Here is a 24,522-nt window from a genome sequence, read left to right as displayed (position 1 = left end):
ACATAAATATTACAACTGTTATATATTCTTGATGTACTGACCCTTTTATTATATAATGACCTTCTTTGCCTCTTTTTACCATTTTGTTTAAAATCTGTTTTGTCTAAGTATAGTTTATAGTTTTCTTATATAAATATACTTACATAAGTACAGGTATATTGCCTTTTTTTGGTTACCATTTGGTTGAAATGTCTTTTTCCATCCCTTTACTGTCAGTCTATGAGTGTTTTAACATTAAAGTGAGTCTCTTATAGACAGCATATTATTGGACTTTGATATATTTTTTTAGTCTATTTAACCATTCTATGTCTTTTGATTGGAGAATTTAATTGATTTAAGTTTAAAGTGATTATTGACAGGTAAGGACTTACCTATTGGTATGTCGTTGTTTTCTGGTTGTTATATAGACCCATTGTTCCCTATTTCTGGTCCTGTGTTCTTCTTTGTGTTTTGATGTCTTTTAGTATCAGTACACTTTGACTATTTCCTTGTGTTCTGTTGTGTAATTACTACCAAAGTTTTAACCATTATTGTTTTAAATATACTTTCTGTTCCTTACTTTCTCTTCTTCTGGAATTCCCATAGTGTAAATATTATTTACTTTCATGGTGCCCTCAATCCTGTAGGCTGTCTTCCCTCTTTTTCCTTCTTGTTTTCTTTGTGTTTCTTTGACTAGTTAATTTCCAATATCCTATTTTCCAGGTTGCTGATTCTTTCTTCTGTATGACAGAAGTCTACTTTGAAAACTCACTATTGAATTCTACAGTTCAATTATCATATTTTTCAACTCTAGGATTTCTTTTTTGTTTTTGTTTTTGATGGTTGCTATTTCCTTGTCAAACTTCTTATTTTGTTCAGGCATTGTTTTCTTAATTTCTTAATTTATATATTCTTTTACAGTTCATAGATCTCCATTTCTTGAGGTTTAGTTAGTGAAGCTTTATTCATTTAGTTTGGTGGTATATTTACTTGATTTTGTGTGATCCCTGATCCCCTACATTGGTATTTGTGCCTTTAAGTAATGGGACTCCTCTTCCAGACTTTACGGGTTTGCTTTGGCAGAGACCATTCTTCACCAGTCAGTTCAATTTGGGTTTCTGAGTATGTCTGCTGATAATGCCCTTGGGCAGCTGAGGCCTGCTGTCATGGGCTGTTTTGAAGCTAGGCAACTGTTTGAGTTCTGAAGACAGGAATGGGGGGGCGGTCTCACTGACAGAATAGTTAGATTAACCCTACTCACTACCCAAGTGAGGCTGTAGGATAGACTCTACATTTGTGAATACTCTCATCAGACTTACTATATATTTGGGACTGAGTACTACATTTAGTAGTAGATAGGGTTATGGATTAGCTTCCTTGCTAAGATAGCAAACCAGGGCCTAGGGCCTGTACAGCTTGCTTTGGGATGGGCCCAAATCAGGGCTGAATGTGCACTGAGTTCTTTGGTCAGATGAGGCCACAAGTTTTGTTCTGCAGAGAGAAGAAGACAGGCAACACTCTCTGTTCAAGGACCCCTGTATACAGAGTCCCACTGTTGAATTAGCAATGCAGCTTCCTGTGTGCTCTTACTAAGTGCTCTCTTTGGACAGGCCGAAGGCTATATTTAACAGTAGCAGGGCTATGAATTAGATTCCCTAACAAGGTGCAGGCAAAATAGCTCTAAAACTGGTGAAACTCTTTGTTGTCTAAAGTTAAGCTGACCTGCACCCCAATGTCCCTGGTTATAAAAGGCCACTGGCTTTGCTCTACAAACTACTGGCTCGGTCTGCATTTCTCTCGGCTTGAACACCGAACTGCATAGCTTTCAGGTGTTTTTGCCTGTTCTTCTGGCCAGAAGGGGCTGAAGACATTCTCCACAGCAGGTGGGACTATATATCAGCCTCCTTGCCTAGATGGGAGGGGAAGGAGCCATTCCAAGCTACTCACCTAAACAGGCTCTCTGTTTGGTTGGGGCCAAGAGCAACACTCAGCTTTCTATGCATTAATTCTCCTGCCTATTCATAGCACAGGAAGCTTCAACATTGGGTACAAGTTTTGCTCTAGGAAAAACAATTCTTCTTGTCTGCCTGTCAGCTCAAGTGCCATTGGGCTGAACAGCTTCATGAGTTGTCATCAAGCCTACTGGTCGTATGGGCCTAGAAGGCATTCTCTGTAGTGGGTTGAGCTACACTCATCATCACCTTGCTTGACTGTAAGCATCTTGGGCTCTAGGCTAGCAAATGCCTCCTTTGATGACCTGAATCAGGCAGATCTGCATCCCCCCCTCAAGGTCTCTGGTCAGAGGGCACCCCTGACTAGGTTCTGCAAATGAACAGATGTGCTATCTGGGATTGCTACTTGGGAACTACAAGTATGAGCTCAGTCTGCCAAGATCTATGTGCTGGTTGTTGTAAGCCTCTCTCCGCCTTCTCTATGGCAATCAGATTCAATCAGATTCTCAGAGATGGCCCTGCAGATTCCCTTGCAATCTCCATGATGCAAGAGCAGAGTGAGGGCTCCCACAAAGCAACCTACAATGCTGGGGAAGGCTGGTTGACCTCCTTGTTGTCTTTTCCTACTGGAATAAACAGAGGCTCAAGGGAGAGCTATTTGTATGGTGTTCTGGTATCCTGGTGAAGGGGCAAATGTGGTCAACGTGTGGCTGTTTCCATTACCCTTCTAATGTAGTTTGCCTTGGTCTCTAAAGTGCCAGGATACACTTCGGCCTCACTGCCATGTTCTAGAATTCTCTCAATGATATCTTGTTCTTGAATAGCTGTCAATTGTTCTTCTTGTGATGGGGGAGCAAAATCAAGAATGACCTGTGTTGGTATATTGGTGATGGCATTCTCTTAAGCATGTAATTCAATACACATTCTCAGTAGCTGTAGTTTCAGTGCTGAAATACACTGTTTTCCAAATAATTAAATGAAGAGGCACCTTATGAGCTTACTATTAATTGACAATATAGTGAGTATAATAAAATTACACTACTAAACTATCAACCTTGAATAATGTGCCATGAACTTGCATTCTGCAAGAAGAGGAGCCTTAGCCCTTACCTACCAAAGACGAGTTTAAGGTTTCTAATTCCTTAAAAATGTTCTAGAAAATTAAGTACTAGCCCACCCTCTATGTGAATTCTCAGAGCAATTCCTCAGGATTTCATTTGGAAAATAAGGCCTTAAATCAATTCAAATTATGCTAGTTGGGACCACACAAAAGGAGGTTTCTGTTTTTTTATGTATACACTGTGTGAACACAAAAACATCACACATAATTGATGGCAAAGAGATGTATACATATACATCTACCTTGTACAGAAACACATATATATGTGTATGTGTCATGTTTACAATGCTAAAAAATATTTTACAGCAGTGGTAAGCTAAAGTTTAAAAGACAACTAAATGTAGAAATAATTACAAATATGTGTCTGAACAACTAGATAGATTTGCAGTGTAAAAAGAAAAACAAATGGTTCATTTGAAACATCAATATCAACAAAATTCTGAAGGAAGCCAAAATAATATAAATATTTAAATAAAAAGATTCTTAAAAGGTTCAAGAGGTCTTCCTCATTTTGATCTCATTATTTAGAAAACTCAGTCCTAAATAAGACAACTGTAGAGGCCAGGAGACTAGGTTCTAATCAACATTTTACCATTATTTCTCTTTGCCACTTAAAACAAATCAATTAGGCCTATCTGAATCTTAGCTACCTCCCCCTTAAAATTAGGAAATAGATTAGATGATTTCTTTTCTTTTTTTTATTTTTTCAATATATGAAGTTTATTGTCAAATTGGTTTCCATACAACACCCAGTGCTCATCCCAAAAGGTGCCCTCCTCAATACGCATCACCCACCCTCCCCTTCCTTCCATCCCCCATCAACCCTCAGTTTGTTCTCAGTTTTTAAGAGTCTCTTATGCTTTGGCTCTCTCCCACTCTAACCTCCTTTTTTTTTTTTTCCTTCCCCTCCCCCAAGGGTTTCTGTTAAGTTTCTCAGGATCCACCTAAGAGTGAAAACATATGGTATCTGTCTTTCTCTGTATGGCTTATTTCACTTAGCATAACACTCTCCAGTTCCATCCACGTTGCTACAAAGGGCCATATTTCATGATTTCTATAGTTGCCTCTTGTTTTAGCAGTCTATGATCCCAATTACATCCTGACTTGAGACCAAAAATCTTTAGAGCAAGATAAAGGCTACCAGTTAATGATGATGTGTCCTTTATAAATGATATTCCCACAAACATAAGAGGGGCAAAATCTTGAAGGTAATAGAATGAAAGACATATTTCCCCAGAGAGCTACATGATTCATTTCCTCACTTCATTCAGGGTTGGCTGAAATACCCTTCAACAAAAAGGCCTTACCTGAACACCCCATCTAAACACTCACCTATTGTTCACTGAACACTACCATTTTTATTTTTCTTCCTCATGCCCCTTATCATGGCGTATTTTACATTTTTAATATTTTGGATGTTTATAATTTCCCCACTAATATAAACTCCATGAGAGAAGTCTTTTTTTTGTCTTGTTTTAATTCATAGTAGTGCTGCCAATATAATGATGGCTAGTATACCAAAGGAACTCAGTGAAAGTTTGTAGATTGCATGGTTGATGCTTTCAACAATAAGTAGACCCATATGACTGGATCATTGAGGTGTGTTGACACTGTGTAGACGAAAATAAGGCTGAAAGATAAGCTAGAACATGTCCTTCGAAGGACAACATTCTAAGAGTTGTCCAATAACAATTTCTGTGAGGATAGAAATATTCTAAATCAAGTAGATAACTCTAAATATTAGAATAGAATATTCTAAATATTCTAAATGCTAACCAATTCAGTAGTCAGCAGCCACAGTGGCTTTTGTGTACATGAAATGAAGCTGTGATTGATGAACTTAATTTCTTTTACTTACATTTAATTAAGTTTACATTTAAATGTGAAGGCCTGCACGTGGCTGTGGCGACTGTCTTGAGCTGAGAAGTTTCTAAGGAATTTGAAACTTATTCCAAAATCAAAGATCTATGGAAAATTTGTAGCAGGGAAAATAATGGGATAAAAGCTATATTTTTGAAAAATAATAGTGAAGGTAATGTTTAGAATGAATTGGATAGAGAGAAATGGAAAAGTAAAATAGACAGAAACTGCAAAAAACTGAACGTTAGCGACTGAGGACCCAAATGAGAGTGGTGATAGGATGAATGGAGGGGGAATAAATGATTGGGAAACATTGAAGAGACAAAATAAACAGGATTTTGAGATTTGTTTTCTTTTGTTTTGTTTTATGTCTGCATCTCAAACAAAGGTTAAGAGAGAGAGAATATCCATCATGATTTACGTTCAGGATGGAGATTTCTAGGAAGCCCTCTCGAGCTCACTCCTGCCATTCATGGGCAGTAGGGATGTTAGGAACTCCTAAGTGTTCACTTCTTGTCTTCCCAAAGTGAGTGTGTAAAACAATTCACATCTTTCTTTTTTTTTTTTTTTTAATTTTTTTTTAACATTTCTTTATTTTTGAGACAGAGAGAGACAGAGCATGAACGGGGGAGGGTCAGAGAGAGGGAGACACAGAATCCGAAACAGGCTCCAGGCTCTGAGCTGTCAGCATAGAGCCCGACGCAGGGCTCGAACTCACAGACCGCGAGATCATGACCTGAGCCGAAGTCGGCCGCTTAACCAACTGAGCCACCCAGGCGCCCCTTTTTTTTTTTTTTTAATTTTTTTTTAACATTTATTTATTTTTGAGACAGAGAGAGACAGAGCATGAACGGGGGAGGGTCAGAGAGAGGGAGACACAGAATCCGAAACAACAATTCACATCTTTCAACATCTCAAACCCCTCTTCACCGACATTTTGGTGTCCTTCCTCTATCAATGGAAAAAATACCCTCCCCATTCCTTTTCTGTTGGGTTTTCAGACTTTAGAGGTCTCTTCCAATAAAAGTACCATAACTCCTACAGCACAGGGAAAGGATGAAATAATAGCAACAAACGGCCTCAGAAAACAAAGGGGAGGGGAGTGTGGAGAAGCAGGAAGACTGGCCTTTTATCAAACTATGCTGAAGCATGTGCATTTCAGCTCATCCAGAGTCTGCTTCTGTAACGGTGCAGGGATCAGGATTGTCATGATTCTCCCCAGGATTCGACTTTCATACCTTGGAGCAAATGATGGATGTCCTTCCTATCATTCTTCTAGACCTCACCCATGAGCTATCTTCTGCCACTGCAGCACCATTCTAGCACCATTGGGACTTCCCTTTTCAGTCATGCCTGCTGAGTCTTGGCTTCACCAACTCCCAGCGTCTTGGGCAGGGAAGCTGTGAGCCAGGATTTTGATGTTTTTAACTGTGACCCCATGTTTGCTGCTACAGGTGATTAGAATGATAACAACACGACTAACAAAAGAACACAGGTAGCAAAGAAAAAACATACTAATGTCAAGAAACATTCACTGATAAAAATTCAGATCACTTTGAATAGTTTTTAAATCCACATGCCAAAGTATCAGTCACAGTCCAAAAAACAAATCCATAAATTATAAAAAAAAAAAAAAATCTTTGCTTGCTTGCCTAGTTGGTCAAAAAACAAGTCCAAATAAATTCTGTATCCAATTTAAAGTTGACATTAAATTAAGACTGTTTCTAACATTAGATATATATCTACATGTGTGTATACACACATACTCACACACATGTATATATGTATATGTTCATTTAAAATATGTTTGTAAGCACATACACATATAAGCTGAAAAGTAATTTAAGATTTAAGTTGTTATCAAATAAATCTTTGTTCCTAATTCCTGTAGAAAGCCATCTGGGACAAGCAGGCACATGCTTTTTTTTTTTTTAATGGAGGGATACATTTTTATTTTAAGCTCACATCTAAACAGTGAAACCCTTTCTATCACAACACAAGGAAGACTTCTTCCATATTGGCAACTGTTTTTATACGGTTGGCAGGTTTCAATGGGTCTGAACTCATATGAATAAATTCCAGCTACTCCACTGGGTGAAAAGCTCTCACACTTCCGCTTTTAAAGATGAAGTAGAAAATAACTGTCAGATGTAAGAAGACCAAAGAGTGATTTAATATTTCATCAACAAAGAAGGCTTGACCCTTATTTGCATTATTAAAATCTTAATCTAACAAAGTCATATAATGGGACAGTGAGACTTTAGGAGCAAATAAAATTCCTTGGCAGACCAAGAATTCTTGCCACCTGTATCTGAAAGCAGAAGAGAGCATACTCTGCGTTCAGGCTCTATAATAAGTACATTAAAGTCAAAGGTGCATCTGTATATCCCAAGCTAAGTAAAAATGAAAAGAAATGCCTGAGGGCTCATGTTCTGAATAAAGCTGTCTATATTTTGAGAAATTTCACTTTCTATGGACTTCTAATGATTACAACAGCAGGAGATTGAACCAAAGAGACTCAAAGGAAATTGAAAAGCATGATTTTAAGGGGAAACCCTAACACCCAGTAGAATGATAATATAGATTACTCAGATTTCAATCTATATCAACTAGTAATACAATGTATTTGTATTTAGACAACAGCAGCATGATAGAATATAATCCATCTGAGAGACTAGCATATAATAGCCAACTTTTCTATTGTTCTTTTTCTGAAAGAAATGTAATTATAATTACAAAGTACAAGTAATTTTTGAAAGAAGTATATATATTCTAAGATTTCAAACCTAGGAACTACAAAAGATTTTTCAAAATGAGAAATCATACTAAAAAGCAACCATAGGTAGGAGCATGGGCAGAAGACAGCTTATAGTGTCTAATATAGACATTTAGTGGCTAATACTGGTCTAGGTTCAGTCTTATTTTAAATAACTAAATTATCATTAGAATTCAGCATTGTATGAATAATATAATGATTTCTAAGAATTAATTACACAATAAATTATGCATAGCCTTATTGCTAGAAGACAAATGAGGATTAGAAAATCTCACAAATTGAGCACATTTATCTGAAGATACTCTATTAAACTAGATACTACACTTTAAATTTTTTCTCAACATTTATCAGTTAATTGTTATATTTTCATCTTTTTGTGTTAATAGATTCAAAAGAGAGATATTCCCACTTCATTTTACCACTTCCCTTGCCTATCCCATAACTTCAGACATGTAGCCTTCACCATTGGTTTGGAATTAGTAGAAGCATTTAGAATTACTGAATCTGTTTTTGAAGAATAATTCCTGAGATATAAGGTTGGAACTCATCCCATTACAAATCTATAAATATGATTTTCAAGGTTTTAAAGCAAATAAAACTTATGTATTCTAAAACTGTAATAACTTAACTGTAAATAAAGATCTTCTTAGGAATAAACTTTCAAAACAGCAACCGTAGTCAAAAATCTACTGCAGACAAATGGTAAGTGAACTTCTCTAACTGGATCTTTTTTCTGGCCTTGACCATCTTGCCTTTTTTACTCTTATCTAAAATACTTGCTAAAAAGTATTAAACAAGGGAGAGAGTTTATTTGCTAAGCAAATTGTCCTCGAAAGACTCCCTATGACTCACCCCAAAATTCCGCAAAGAAAAAGAAAATACATCACATTAACTAACATGAAAAACAACAGGAATAACTTTCAAAAGGATTATAAATGTAAATAATTTTATTTGAATATGGATAAGGCAAGAATGCTCATAGGGAGAAATTTGGAAGTAGTTTAAATTAGAGCAGGGTTCTTTCACTTATTTTTAAATTGGCGATGTCATTTAAAATACGTGAATCTGTAACTTTAAAGTTTGAAATTGCATTTAAAGAGAGACATCGAAGGAGTCTGAAAAAAATGAAGCTTGAGTACATATTTTTAATTTGTAACTTCCTCGTTTGTCCTTGAGTATATTAGTTAATGTCGTCACTCAATCTCGTAATCTCCATCAATAATATGATAATTATTATATATATTAATAGCTTTTATGATATATAATTGAAATATCACATGTCAAATATTTGGTAAAGGTAAATTTTCCATGTAGTCAGATACCTAATATGAAGTATGACCGACACTGAAATCAGTTGAGGAGATTCTTTATACAAAAAGCACAGAGTAAAACCAATTTTAAAGCCAACCCACTTTTATCCATACTTACTGGATAGCTAAGGCCCACTGTAAACAAATTCCCCAAGAAGAGTAAAATGAGAAAATTAAGACTGGCCTCTAAGTTAGCCTAGAAAAATCAACAAACTAAATGTACAACACACCTGAAAATGAAAGAATTGCTTCTGATAAGCAAGGCTTGTTTATAGTCGAAATATACCATGTCTAAAAAAGAATATGTCAGTCAGAAAAGGATTTGGTTGTTTAAAGAAAGAAAGAAATAAACAAAAAAGGATGGCAAACAGAAACATTGGTAGAAAATAATAGAAAAAAAAAAGTTTAAAGCCCTAATCATGAAGAAAAAGGTGGATTGAAATGACTACATTAAAAAAGAACTTCTGTTCATCAAAACATACACTAAAAGAGAACAAAAACAACTATTATATGGTAGAAAAATATTTACAGTACATATAATAAAAATGGGCTCCTATCCAGAATTATAAGAAAAAAGAAATAATAAGGAAAGACAAATTGGAAATGGGAAAAAGAAATGACTGTCAGTTCACAAAAGTACAAATCCAGTAAATTTATGATACTCATTGGTAACTAGGGAATGCTTATGTGAAAACTGTCATGGAATTTGGCTGCACACTTATGAAATTATCAGATAACTAAAATTTCAGCTGATGCCATGGGTTATTATGAGCAATAGGATCTCACATAAACTGCTGATAAGAGGTAAATTGCTACAATTGCTTTGAAAATATGTTCTCAGGGGTGCCTGGGTGGCTCAGTTGGTTCAGCTTCTGACTCTTGATTTCAGCTCAGGTCATGATCCCACAGTGGTCGTATGGAGCCCTGCGTTGGGTTCTGTGCTGAGTATGGAGCCTGCTTAAGATTCTCTCTCTCCCTCTGCCCCTCCCCCAGCACACTCTCTCTCTATAAAAATAAAAATAAATAAAAAAGAAAATATGTTATCATCTACTAAGCATATATCTCACATAAAATTGTGCAATTATATGAGGATAAATATAATAAAAATGTTCATAACAATAGTGTTTGTGATAGCCCAAAAAAGAGAATTTAACGAACATATGCAACAAAAATAAAATGTATAAGTTGTAAAGAAAGTAAATTAACTATAGCCACCCTCAATGATATATATGATTCCTATAAATGCAGTATTATTTTAAAAGAGCAGAACACTTGGGGCGCCTGGGTGGCTCAGTTGGTTAAGTGTCCGACTTCGGCTCACGTCATGATCTCTCGGTTTGTGAGTTTGAGCCCAGCGTCGGGCTCTGTGCTAACAGCTCAGAGCCTGGAGCCTGCTTCGGATTCTGTGTCTCCCTCTCTCTCTGCCCCTCCCCTGCTCATGCTCTGGCTCTCTCTGTCTCTCAATAATAAATAAGCATTTTAAACATTTTTTGAAGAGCAGAACACAAAATAAAATATGCAGTCATGTTTCATTTATATAAATTCAAACATGTATAAAACTATTATTTTGCTACATGAATAGCAAACATTTTTTTTAAAAAGTAAGGAAATTATTGCCATAAAATCAAAACAGTTCTAATGAACAGAGATGGGGAGATAATCATTAAAGGAAACAGTATATTTTCAGATTGCTGGGAAAGTTCTATGTCTTAATGTGGGTGGTGGCTACTCAGGTGATCACTTTATTATTATTAATTATATTGTATATGATGCATTATATTTTTTTCTGTCCTTTTGCTATGTTTTACAATGTTTAAATTTTTTTTTAATGTTTTATTTATTTTTTGAGAGCGAGAGACAGAGTGTGAGTGGGGGAGGGACAGAGAGAGAGGGAGACACAGAATTCGAAGCAGGCTCCAGGCTCTGAGCTGTCAGCACAGAGCCCGATGCAGGGCTCGAACCCACGAACTGTGAGAACATGACCTGAGCTGAAGTCTGACGCTTCACCAACGAGCCACCCAGGCACCCCTATCTTACAATTTTTAAATGTTTTTAAAATTGTGGCCATGTCCATTGTACTGGGTTGAAAAGTGATCTCCTAAAAAGGTAGGTCTAGCTGGAACTTCAGATGTGACCATATTTGGAATAAGGGTTTTTGCAAATGGAGTTAAGATCAGAATCCCTAGAGACCATCCTGGATTAAGGTGGGTCCTAAATCCAATAACAAATTTCCTTGCAAGACACAGAAAAGAAGAGACACAGAGATACAAGGAAGGCGGCCATGAAAAAATGGAGGAGGAAACTGGAGTTACATGGGTGTAGGCCAAAGAAAACCACGAGCCCACAGAAGCTGGAAAAGGCAAAGTAGAATTCTTCCCTAGAGTCTTTGTGGGAAGCCAACACCTTGATTTTGGGCTTCTGGCCTCCACACCTTTGAGAGAACAAATTTCTGTCATTTTAAGCCACTAAGTGGGTGACAATTTGTTACAGCGTTCTGAAGAATCTGATAAACGCATGCTATAGGCAATATTGTACACCGAGTCCTTTCCATTTCGGGTTATGGAATTGGCCTTGGTGACAATTCTGAGTCAATCATTTACAACCCTTGAACGATTCATAATGTTTTTTTAACCTCAGTTTTATCATCTGTCAAATGAGAATAACATTATCAATCTGAAAAGGTTGCAATAAAGGGAAAACAAAAGCATTAAAAAGACCTCAGTACACTGGTACATGTTAAGGGCCCAGATAATTATACACATTTATATCCTCTCTTCACAATGCACCACAAATAATGGACTTTTCTTCAGAAAACGCCATCATATGAGAGATGAATGAATTGACTAGTTTTAATAATACTGTAAAATTAAATTAGCTTGCCTTAGTCTCATTTCAGAAACACCTAGCAACTGGTCCCAGCAGAGGCTTAACCACATGAAGTAAAGGAGCTTTTCTAGTAACACAGCTCTGCTCTCTATTAAATTACTTATAATTGGGCTTAAATACATTCTACTAGTGTATATCCCTCTTACACTGTTAGTCAATAAGAAATGATACCAGAGAAACAGACATAATATATTCAAAGAATCACATTCTTCAGCAACTTTGAAAAGTCCACTTAAATGAAGACTTTTTAGGAAATAAACCCTCGGCCCTTCTCCAAGGAGAAAGCACACCCTTTTCCTATTCTGTACACTTATTTGAACCTCTAGTGTAAAGCATGGTTCTAAAGAATAAAATCATCTGAAAGTGTTGTCACCGATTACATAGACATCCATGGTATCATTTTCACATAAACAAAATTAACTGTAATTATAACATTATCATAGTTATTAAATTGTGCTTTTGTGAAAATTTTAAATGATGAGAGATCAAACAAAAATAAAAAAATAATGAAATGTAAAACACAAATACTAATTCCCTCTTTTAAGGCAGTATTTATAGTTCAAAGAGGATTGAGCATTAATTTAATTTAAAATGTGATGATCAGTTTCTGCTTTGGAAACACAACTAGAACATGTACCTTTGGCACCTAATCTAAGTTCCTGGTAAAACTGTTTTGAAATTTGTCATCATTAGGAAGGCTTTTTCCACCAAAAGCTTGCTCATGCATTGTCCTTTCTAAGATTATCCATTCACCTGAGCTCTTTAACTTCCTAACTAAAAACAAAGGTAATTAAGTTGGATGGTCCTTAAGAGGAGAGATCCTGTTTAAGTAAGAAGAAATAGGTAGATTGTAATTATGAGTGGACAAAGGGTCCCTTAGGTGTAAAATTCTTAGCGCTAGTATTTAGCAACTCTGGGTCTCAATTTAAGTCATTTAATCTTTCGGGCCTAAGTTTATTTGCTTATAAAATGGGGATGATAGATGCAAGGAGTTGGTGCATATAAAAACATTCAATACAGCACCAATACATAGGATCACTTAATACATATTAATTGGTCATCAGCCTTATCACACCCTGCATTCTTGATTCACCTCATTCTGAGTTCACTTCATTCTCCACAAATCCATGTTTGGACTACTGTCCTCTCTCCCTCGTCTTTCATCCAAGCCTTTTGAAGGATTTGTCTGTTTCTCTTTAGTTCCTCATCTGCCATTCGTTGCTCAATCCACAGAAATCTGACTTCCAAATAAGGTTTTTAATATACACGCTGTGATTCATACATATCCACATTTCAAAATGCAATCTATATGCCAGTGACTTAATACAAGACTGCGACATGCATACTCCATTTACCATTCCCTTATTTCTATTTAAATATAAAACACCAATTTTTTTTTTAGCCTTCCATGTTACCATACAGAATAAAATATAATATTCAGGGCTTCCTGGTAGTTTGGTGAGATATGACTAAATTCTCATAAAAGAGATATAAAGAGAATGGGGTGAAAGTCTGGCTAAGTCTCTTTAAAGGGAGGAGCTCTGCCTTCTTACATTTTGCTACTGGAGACACCACTGTGATGAAGCATTTACACCAGAGACTTTGGAGTAGAAGGAGTGCCACACTTTCAAATGGCAGAATAGAGATCTGAAATAAGTCTCGATGAATTTTTAGTGCTCACCTCAGCCCTAGTTGCCTTCCACTATGCTTCTCCCACAAGAGTGGAATAATTCTCTATCTTGTTTACGCACCTGTGATGTGGGCATATTCCTGTTCGCTGTAGCTTAGCTAACTGGATCAATTCTATATATTTACACCAGACCTTTCTAATGAGTTCCCATCCTACATTACAGATTATTTAACATTTCAAAAGATCCTCAAGGCTAATCCATCTGAAACCAAAACATCTGTCTCCTGCAAACTTCTTTCCTATATACATCATGCCTCAATTAATCGTACCAGTATCTGCCCCCTTATTCAAAACCTACATTTCCTAGGAAGCTTCCTCTCATTTGTAATACAGAATAGTCAATGATACTACCTTGAATTGACTTGACGTCATCTCATTTTTGAGTTTGCCCCCATACTAAGAATAGTATGTTCTTATCTCTACCTCAATTACAGAAATTTAATGTGACATGTCAGTATGCTTACTGAATTCTATACATTTGAGTAGGACATTTTATGATATCGGCCAATAATATCAATATTTTTATAAGCATTAGCAAGGCCTAAAATGCAACAACATTGCATTTTACAACGACAGTGGCAATTATTCTATCAACAGGCTAAACACAGATACCAATACTACGATAGGACATCTCATCCATACATTTTTAACATTTGAAACCGAGTACTATAGAAAATCAATTGAACGCTCTGGTATGGTCAGTGATGCAGTTTTACTGATGAAGGAATTCAATCAGTATATAAATATATGTTTTTTTAAATCATCTTTATTCTAGCGGAGAAAAGATCAGATGTGAATACTGTAGTCAGCGGGTAATAATTTTTCACGAGAACATTTTGCCACTCATCTAATGTAACCAGTCATTAGTGTGAAGTCACTAAAATAAAATAATAAAAATTCTGAACTGCCAGTTTTACAAATTGAAGTTATATTATGTGACTTCCGGTTGAACATGGTTTTTCCTCTGTTGCCTCTTAAAACTATTAAAGTGACAAGTAAAAAGGGACGCCTAGGTAGCTCAGTGGGTTAAGAGTCTGACTCTTGATTTCGGCTCAGGTCGTGATCTCACAGTTGTTGGAATTGAGCTCCGTGTTGGCTCTGTGCTGACAGCGTGGAGCCAGCTTGAGATTCTCTCTCTCCCTTCCTCCCTCCCTCTCAAAATAAATAAATAAACATTTAAAAATAAATTAAAAAAATAAAGTGACAAGTAAATGAATAAAAAAATACATATACATAAGAGAAAGAGAAGAAACAGCAGATGAGAAGCGTCAGGAAATTCTTTTGGGAAAGGTGAAGAAGATGGATACATGATAACTGACATAGGACAGCAAAGAAAGCCAATGCTGAAGTGCCCTCACAGGAGGAAAGTCATGTCCCACTTCAAAAGGCCACTGAATTTTTCAGGAATTGAATTTACCAGTAGCAAAGCATATAGGATAAAACTGAAAATAGGGAGATTTGTCAAAAGATGGACTAGATAATTTCTCAGATCTTTCTAACCTTCCCGCCAGTCCTAAAAGTACCCCTACCTCTTCTTAACACGCATTAACTTTATGGAGATGGTAAACAAAAAATACTTTATTGGGGTGCTTGGGTGGCTCAGTTGGTGTCTGGTTCTTGATCTGGGCTCAGGTGATGATCTCACGGTTCGCTGAGTTTGAGCCCTGCGTCTGGCTCTGCATTGACAGTGCAGAGCCTGCTTGGGATTCTGTCTCTCCCTCTCTCTGCCCCTTCCCTGCTTGTACTCTCTCTCTCTCTCTTTTTCTCAAAATAAATAAACCTAAAAAGAAAAAAGCTTTTGTCTCTGGGTCACCAAAGGTGACAGAGGTGAAGGTGAGGTACCCCCCAAAAACCAAAAGGTTTAACATGAAAGTCCGCATAGTCAAAAGTTGCATTCCCCAGCCCATTTTATATTTATCTGGAAGAGATTAAAAGATTCTGTTTTATGCAGATTAGTTGAGGATAAATGATCCCTCGACATTGATATTTAAAAATCCCTGATTAAATGGCTCTCCCTACTGCAAGGGACAGGTACCATTCTCAAACTGACCCTTGTATGCTGAGCATGTAATGAACTCTTTTATTCAGATCATTTAAAGCAACATTTTAGTTCTGTTTTTAAAACTGAATGGATGGTCAATGGCCATCACACGAAAAAGAATACTGTAAATGAAAAACAGTGAACAAATTCAATAAACAGAAAATAGGATCAGAGAAGAAAGAATAAATAAAGGTGAAGGATAATAATTCAAAAGAGGGGTGCCTGGGTGGCTCAGTCAGTCGAGCGTCCGACTTCAGCTCAGGTCGTAATCTCACAGTTTGTGAGTTCCAGCCCCAAATCGGGTCCTGTGCTCTCAGTACAGAGCCCACTTCAGATCCCCTGTCCCCTCCTTCTCTGCATGTCCCCTGCTCATTCTCAAACAAATAAAACATTGAAAAAATTCAAAAGAAAATATTTTTTCAGATATTAAAAAGGTACATTCAGAGTAAAACACCGCTTATAAATTAAATATATGATAACAGAAATGAAAATAACCAGGTGAAGACTTGGAAGGCCAAATTGAAAAAAAAGTTTAGACAGCAGGAAAAAAATCACAAAGACATGGATAATAGGAAAATGTAGTAAAATTAAGGCACCGATTTAATTAAGTTTCAAGAAAAAGGAGTGTGGGGCCCAAGGAATTTAACAAAAATCCCCTACCCCTGGACAAGCAGAGCAAGACTAACTCCATTTTGTGCTACACCCACCATCTCATGTATAACCCCTACATGACCTGCTTATTGCTTAAGACACTCCCCCACCCTAGTCAAGCCGCTGAGCACACCCTTAGTGGAAACCGGCTCATATAGGAATGCGGAACCCCTAACCGCCAAACAATGTAAACCCCACCTTTTGCCCGCCAAACTTGCGCGCCAATTCTGACCAGAGTGATAGGCTAGTTCAAACAGCTACTATAGGGTAAATTGTAATTTAATTGTCCACCTGCGTGTGGACTGGCATGACTATGCAACTTTCTGTGTGTGTTACAATCTCATTGGCCACTGGCCCCTATAAAACTGCTACGCCTCTTAACCTAGGGGTCCAAGTTCCTGCTCCGCTGTGTAGGGTATACTTGGGCCCAAGCTCAAGCTTGCAAATAAACCCTCGTGCGTTTGCATCCGTATCGGCTCCTTGGTGGTCTCTCGGATTCGAAATCGGGGGCATTACAGGAGAACAACAAAAGAGAAGAAAATACATTTAAGAAATACTATCAAAATATTTCCCCAAACTGAAAGATTGTATGTGTGTGTGTATAAATATATATATATATATGTGTATATATATATATATATATATATATATATATATGTATGAATATATAAATATATATATTTTTTAAGCACACACACACACACACACACACACATTTTACAATGCAAAATGGTCTAGTGAGTCCTGAGCCCAATGAAATGTCATATTTTGTGTGGAGCAACGCACAGGTTGTATCATCTTAAAATGTCAGAATACCAAAGATAAAGAGAAAATCCCAAAATCTTCTGGAGACATAAATAAGCACAATAGGTCCCATCACAAAGAGCTAGATTTAGAATCAGAATGTCAGTAAGATTTTTCAAGAGCAACTCTGGAAGGGGGAAGAAATGGAATCTTCAACATTTGGAAAAATATACATTTTTAAACTAGAATTATATTTTCAGTCAAATACAGTGTTCCATAATGCTTTTCAGAATTGTAGGCTCTCAAAAATGTTAACTCCCAAGATCCCTTTCTCATATGTTTCTGGAGGACATATTCACCTAAAATTAAGGGATAACCAGGAAGGAGAATAAAAATAAACTGAACACAAGAGCTACACACAGGAAATATTGGGATGATAGTGAAGGAAGTCCTGGATTGATAGCGGTATCACTGACCTACAGCTCAGAAGCTGCAGAATAAAATAAGAAACTGGCAGTGAAAAAAAAAAAATCTAGAAGATTATCTGATGTGTATGTACTGAGAGAATTTCATAGTGTATCTGGAGAATTTGGAATGATAGGTACATACAAATTAAAGACATAATTTATCATCAACTCCAGAAAAAAAAAAAAAAACAGTTGCAGAAGAAAGCAATTATTTTCCTAGTGTATGGCATTTAACTCAGATATAAAAACATTTACATACTTGTAATAATGTAAACACCAAGTAATGTTTTAACCAAAAATTATAATAAGACTCTAGTGGGATAATGGAAGCAGTAGGAGCGTGTTTTTATATGTATACCCAGATTGTTAAAAGAGCTTCTACTCTGGGACGTTAATAGCTAGAAGCAGCCTAAAATTGAGAGGTCAAGAAAACTAAGTATCAATGAGATGTTTAGATATGTAACTAAAACTATCAAAAAAAAAAACCTGGGTACTTTGGATGGGGAGACGGGGAGGGTGGGAGCAGAAGATCTCTGTATTTTATACACTGAACTATTTAGTTAAAATGTATACAAATCTTGATTTTGACTCAGGTCATGATCTCATGGTTCCTGGGATTGAGCCCCACTTCGGGTTCTGTGCTGATAGCACAGAGGCTGCTTGGAATTCTCAGTCTCCCTCTCTGCCCCTCCCCCGCTCACTTCTCTCTCTCTCTCTCTCTCTCTCTCTCTCTCTCTCTCTCTCTCAAAATAAATAAAGAAAAAAAGAAACATTAAAAAAATTAAAAATTTGTTATTTTTAAGAAACTGTAACTTGAAATATGTTAAAACCTAAAACAAGGCAATGTTTCTTAGGAACATCAATACTATAATTAATAAGCAAGTTGAAACTGTCATGTCAAAATGATTGAAAAATAATGCTTTGAAAATGTTCAGCTATATTTAAAACTTTGAAAACTGCTTGATCTCCAAGTATGTATACTTTTCCTATGTAATTTTTTACGCTATTTATTTGTTTAGCGTACTCTTTTCCACTGTGTCAAAAAAGTCCAATACTACACTGAAATTTTCAGAAATTCTACAGTAATCGAGTGTGAATTAACATATGATAGATGCTAGACAGCAAAATCCCAAATGCTGGCATAAATTCTGCCTTTGAATCAACCTCAACTAAAAAGTGGCAAAACTGAAAACAATCTCCATAAAAATCCAATATGGTGCAACATAAAAAAAAATCACTCGTAAGAAAAAAGGAAGCAGTCTTCATCATCTGTCTGAGGTTGAGGTAGGAAACACGCAAACAAAATGTTACTCATTCTATTACTCGTGCCTTCAATTCTGCAATTTACACCCCCCCACCCCGTCTTATGTTCATTTTAAGAAAAGTTATTCTTTGCTTTTTTATTAAAGCGAGAGGGAAATGAAAACTTTAATGGGATTGGCCAGGTATAATGCATTTGCAAAAGTGAAACCTTAAAGTGAAATCGAGTGGGGCACAGGAAATCAAATGAGCTTAAGGACTTCACTATAACCAGGGAATAAAAGGTTATTCACTCTTGCAAAATCAAAGCAGTTTCTCACAAGTCTAATTAATGCATAAAATTATTGTTTTTTACAATAGACCTTTAAACTATTTCTACTCAGCAGTCTCCAAATGGTTTCACTCAGAGTTACTGGAGTTACTGAGCTGAGGTGGCAGCTGCTGTTTTCCTTAGTTTCCTTCATTCCGTAGAAGGAGTGGTAACTTCTATTTGGCTTCAAAACACTTTTCCACTGACAACTCCCTGTGCTTTCTTTCTCCCCGAAAAGTTTAATCTCACTTAGGGTATCCAAAGGGGAAAGAATCAGGTTCTCAGGTTCTTTTTAAAAAGTAATTAAAAGCATGATGCCTTTAGATTCACTTGCTTCTAAATTAGGACTGCCCTTTCAAAGAAATATTAAGCTGAAACAGATAAAGTTCATCTCCGTAAATACTACAATTATCTGGGGATAGAAGGACCTATATGTAAGCCAAGTTCTCCACACCTGTGGTTTAGCAATATCCACTTGAAAGAAAGATTAAGCAGCAATCAAACTGCATTTTGAACTATTCATTAGATGTCAAAACATTAAATCCCTTACTCTTTAAAGATCGATGAACTCTATTTTCATATTTGAATACTTCTTTATCATAAAAACATATTCATGCCTTTTTGGTCACAAAATATGATTGATATTGACCCTAGATTTGACCATAGAGAGGCTTCAACAAAATATTACTGAGACAAAAGTATACAGTCTGGAATTTTTCAGTGAGTCATGTAGAGTGAATAAAACTAAATAAAATGAATGGGGGGAAATGTAAAAAGGTAAAATATCCCCTGATTCAATTAACTGAAGGCAAGCTCCCTCTGACTTTTTACAACTAAACATTCTTCTGTGGATACAAGTAGGCTAATTAAATAGGAAGCTTCATGCTTCTTAATTACTCACATTTCTCACAGAAAGATATTATGTGAAATTTAACAGTCATTCTATAGAAACTAAAGTGCACATTTCCAATTTCACATGATGAAATTGTTGGAAACAAGATATCCACAAGTTAGTATGTACAAGATATGGTATACTGGACTGAGCTCCTTGTATGTAAATGAAAGAATGATCTAAACATGATTCTTTTAGCATTTAGGGTTGTAAATACATTCACTAATTGCACTGTGAATCCATAAAATATAGGAGAGTCTTTATAGAAATAACAGGTTTGCAGCAAAACAGGTATGGCAAATCAGTAAGCTAAATATTTATGGAGCATCTTTTTCAAAAAATAGATTAAATGCAATCTATAATGGCGTAATTTATTCATCAAATTATAAAAATAAAATAATCCACACAAAATAATTTTCTTTACAAAAGAACTGGAAAAATAGCTAATCAAAGGGGCTCCTGGTGGCTCAGCCAGTTAAGTGTCTGACTTTTCAGCTCAGGTCATGATCTCATGGTTCATGAGTTTGAGCCCTGTGTCGGGCTCTGCACTGACAGCATGGAGCCTGCTTGGTATTGTCTCTCTCCTCTCTCTCCCTCTCTTTCTCTATCAAAATAAATAAACATTTAAGAAAAAAACAGCTAATCAAGGACTTCATAAACTTCTTAAATATATAAAGGATCACTATCATTAATGTAATTTGTTATTAACTTTCTATAAATGTGGGCCACTGTATTGAAATCATTTTGAAATGTATTAAAAATGTCTCTTATTCTTATTAAACAACATTTAACTTGTTCTCTTTTTCTTTATTGTGTACACCATCACATATGTAGCACCTACCTGAATTCACCCAGATTTCTGGCTCTCTGCTTCCAAATCTAGTGATACTTGTGTGCACATCTTCCCTGCCATCAAATGGTTGACTCACAGCTGTATGTCATACAGCTGTAAACCAGAAAGAACTAACCAATGGCTCTTAAATCAGGTACTCAGACTAGCCATATCACCTTGCCACCTTTCACAGGAATTTCTTTAACCAGAAAAAGGTTTTGTATGCACTTATAGCACAATGTCCCAAACATAGAAGACTTCATTGCACATTTTTAAACAAGTGAGTAAATACATATATGACATTAGCAGAAAATAAATAAGCTTGGGGGATACACATTCTTCTAAAATAAAACTAGGAAAATTAGGCAGGAGAAAATCTTTCAGAGGATAAAACAAGAGTGAGCACTTTGTAATCACTGATTTTGCATTCACAGAAGACATTACTTGTTCTAAGACCACTGCTTGTGTAAGAATGGTATTTTTGCAAAGGGCAATGAAGGTGGACTCTTAGAGCAGTCAACTTTGACAAAGCTTTTTGTCATCAGTGTTCATGTGAAACTTACTTGCTCAAGTGACAATAACTACATTTTCTTTTTTGCCTGTATTTTTATTATTGTTTAGTTATTACCCATGGAAGATAAGGGTTTTGTTAATGTAACCAAGAAATTCTTCAAATGTCTCCTGCTGGGGACTCAACGTCTTAAACCACAGTTTTGCTTCCACTGACATGTTCTTAAATCCTACCTTATATTTCTGCCAAGAGAAAAAAAAAAAAAAAGAAAAAGAAAAAGGAAACCTACTCTATATCCAGACTTCCCTTTACACCTTTGCTTTAAAAGCCTTATTGCCATTAGAATGACAAAGTTATTTTAGTGGGTCTCCCACTAATTTAGTGTTTGGGGCAAATTGCCTAGTGGGAAAACATTCAATTTAATGGCTAATGAGAAATCTACTTTAAAGCAACTCCTGAAGGAAATCTTTAAAAAGAACAGCTTAAGTTGTGTTTGTTTTCTCTTCCCATGGCAAAACAACCATAGTCATTTACTAATAACCCTCTGTATTTCATCTCTGAATTCCATAACCCTCACAAATTTCAGAGGTACTCAATTTAAATTAAAAGATCCTCTTAACCTATTCAACGTTTCCTATTCTCCATAGCACTTTTCACCTTCTGAAAAGCTAGATGACTTATTTATTTAATATGTTCATTTGTTGTTGTCTATACTTATACACACTTAAATGAAGACAAGAACATTTGTCTGTTTTGTTCGCTATTGTATCCTAAACACCTTGCTTGGCACAGATGTTGAATATGTATTTCCTGAATAAATAAATGAATTAGTCAACCAAAATTTCTTCCTATTTTTTTAATTTCAAGTTGAAGTTACATGAAGCATTACAAGTTATTAACTACTGGGGGGGGGGGGCTATATTTAATAAACTTGAGTTCATAAACTTGAACTATTTATCACATAGGACCATGCAAGCACAACCTAAATAAATGATTTTTTCCTAGGCTCTAACCACACATGCAAAATAAGTCAGCTGCACTCATACTGCAATATCCATTTATGTTTATCTTTTTATTAAACATATGCATCAGTAGTGGGAAAGATTGAGATCTCAACTAATATAATAATGGAAAAGTTCTTAGACATACTCCATAGGAATACGGTAGCTCCAAGCATATTTTTTTCAGGTGAAAAGATGCCCATTCTTAACATGCTATTTGATTCAAAAGCTATTCAAGAGTGAATTATTTAAAAATAAAGAGGCTACAACCTGGGGCCCATTGCATTTCTCCGACCCAAACAGGAGATTTGGGGTTGGTCTCCCAACATTTTCATGGCTTCAATTTATTTTTCAAATGAACTTAGCTCAATACATTTAGCTGATGTCTTCTTGTGTTTCTACAGGTTTATGCCTATTTTAAACTCCAAATGCTTAAGGATATTCATACTTCCAAATGCTAGAGAACTCCATCTTATCAAAAAACAATAAAATCCATTGGCAAGTACTTAAGAAACATTCAAGTTTTGAGAACTTATCTTACTGACCTTGAAAGAGAAAAAAAATGAATAGTTTCTCTCTGAATTTCTCTAAGTCTACTTATTTCTTATTAGAATTAATAATGCTTAAATATCAGCTTGAGAGAACCAAATGATCCTAAAACAATTGCCCAGCATTAACATGAACATTTGCAAGCAAGCATATCTATTTGAAAGTTACAAGCTACTATATAGGCCAAAATTTGCAAAGTAATTGGCTGCATTAAAATGAATAAACAAGTTATGGTGGGGAAAGTGACAAACAAAGCAAGTCAGCAAACAGACATAAAAAGCCACACTGGAGGGGCGTGTGGGTGGCTCAGTCGCTTAAGCATTGGACTCAGGTCATGTTCTTGCAATTCCTGGGATCCAGACCTGCTTGGGATTCTCTCTCCCTCTTTCTCTCTCTCTCTCTCTCAAAATAAATAAATGAACGTAAAAAAAAAAAAAAAAGACTCTGGAGAAAACACATATACAAAGTAAATACCGCTTACTTGGTTAGCAGTACAGTGGTTAGTATTCATAATGTCAGCCCTACACTGCTAATTATTGACTTGACCCTTAGCAAGTGTCTGAATCTACTCCATTCTCAATTACCTGCTCTAAACATGAGGATTTTGAATTAGATAAGATGACTTTAGTTTAGAAGGGAAAGAGGTTAGTTTACAAAGTTCAATATGTAAAACAAAACAACAGGAAAATTGCAGGGCACCAGAGTTTGACCTGCTTGCCTCTTTGGCTCTCACCTCCACTCTCTCTGCCCCATCTTCCAACCCCACGTGTCTCTCAGTAACCTTCCTAAAACCTCTGGATTCACTTGTGAAAAGTTCTGGAAGGCATGGTGTCAATAGACCACTTTACTGCCTAAGGTTCTTATTCTCCATGAGACGGCACACTCTGGCTATTGATCACCAATTTAAAGTTTTCTCTTTCTCTATATCATGTATAATTTTATTATACTCATGGATATAATGCTTTTGGAGTGGATATGAGGCATAAAGAATAGCAATTTTGTACTTATTCTCAAAGATAGATATCACACCTCAAGATAGTAAATCAAGAAAGTATTGAATTTTTACAACTTAGCAGTCAAAACACATTTGCTTGTAACTTTTAAAACAGAAGAGGTGGAGACAGAATAAAAAATTCTCTTGTCACTGGCTTGATATGTAATTCTAAGAAGGCTTTAAGCTTTAAAATTCTGATGTTAATATTAAGTCAACTGGTCAGTGACTATTACACTCTTTGTAATGTATCTTTAATAACATTACAAAAAATACTTTGTATCTGTCAGAATAAACCTGAGATTTAAAATACTTTCCAAGAGCATTCTCTTATTTGTGAGAGTTTACTTGATGTTCTTATATTAATAACAAAGAGGAAGGGGGAGTTTAGAATGGGAGTTAAAATTGCAATGAGCTTAAATATGAAATTGCTAACCAACTGAGATATTTTCTATCTACCTGCAATAAAACATGGAATTTAGCTGTGTATACTGCCACCTATAATTCACTGAAATATAACACATTCTTCTCAGATAAAAAAAAAAAAAAAATTTGCAAATGTTGCTGAACACAATATAAATCAGCAGGGACTCTGTGATCATCAGCAATTTAAGAGAACAGCACCATATTAAAAAGATATTCTTAAATGCTGTGACCTTTACTTTTTAATCCATTTTACCCACAATTATTAAAGTTGGAA

Source organism: Panthera leo, chromosome B1, assembly GCF_018350215.1.
Source record: "Panthera leo isolate Ple1 chromosome B1, P.leo_Ple1_pat1.1, whole genome shotgun sequence".
Classification (NCBI taxonomy): Eukaryota; Metazoa; Chordata; class Mammalia; order Carnivora; family Felidae; genus Panthera; species Panthera leo.
This window is presented reverse-complemented; position numbering follows the sequence as displayed.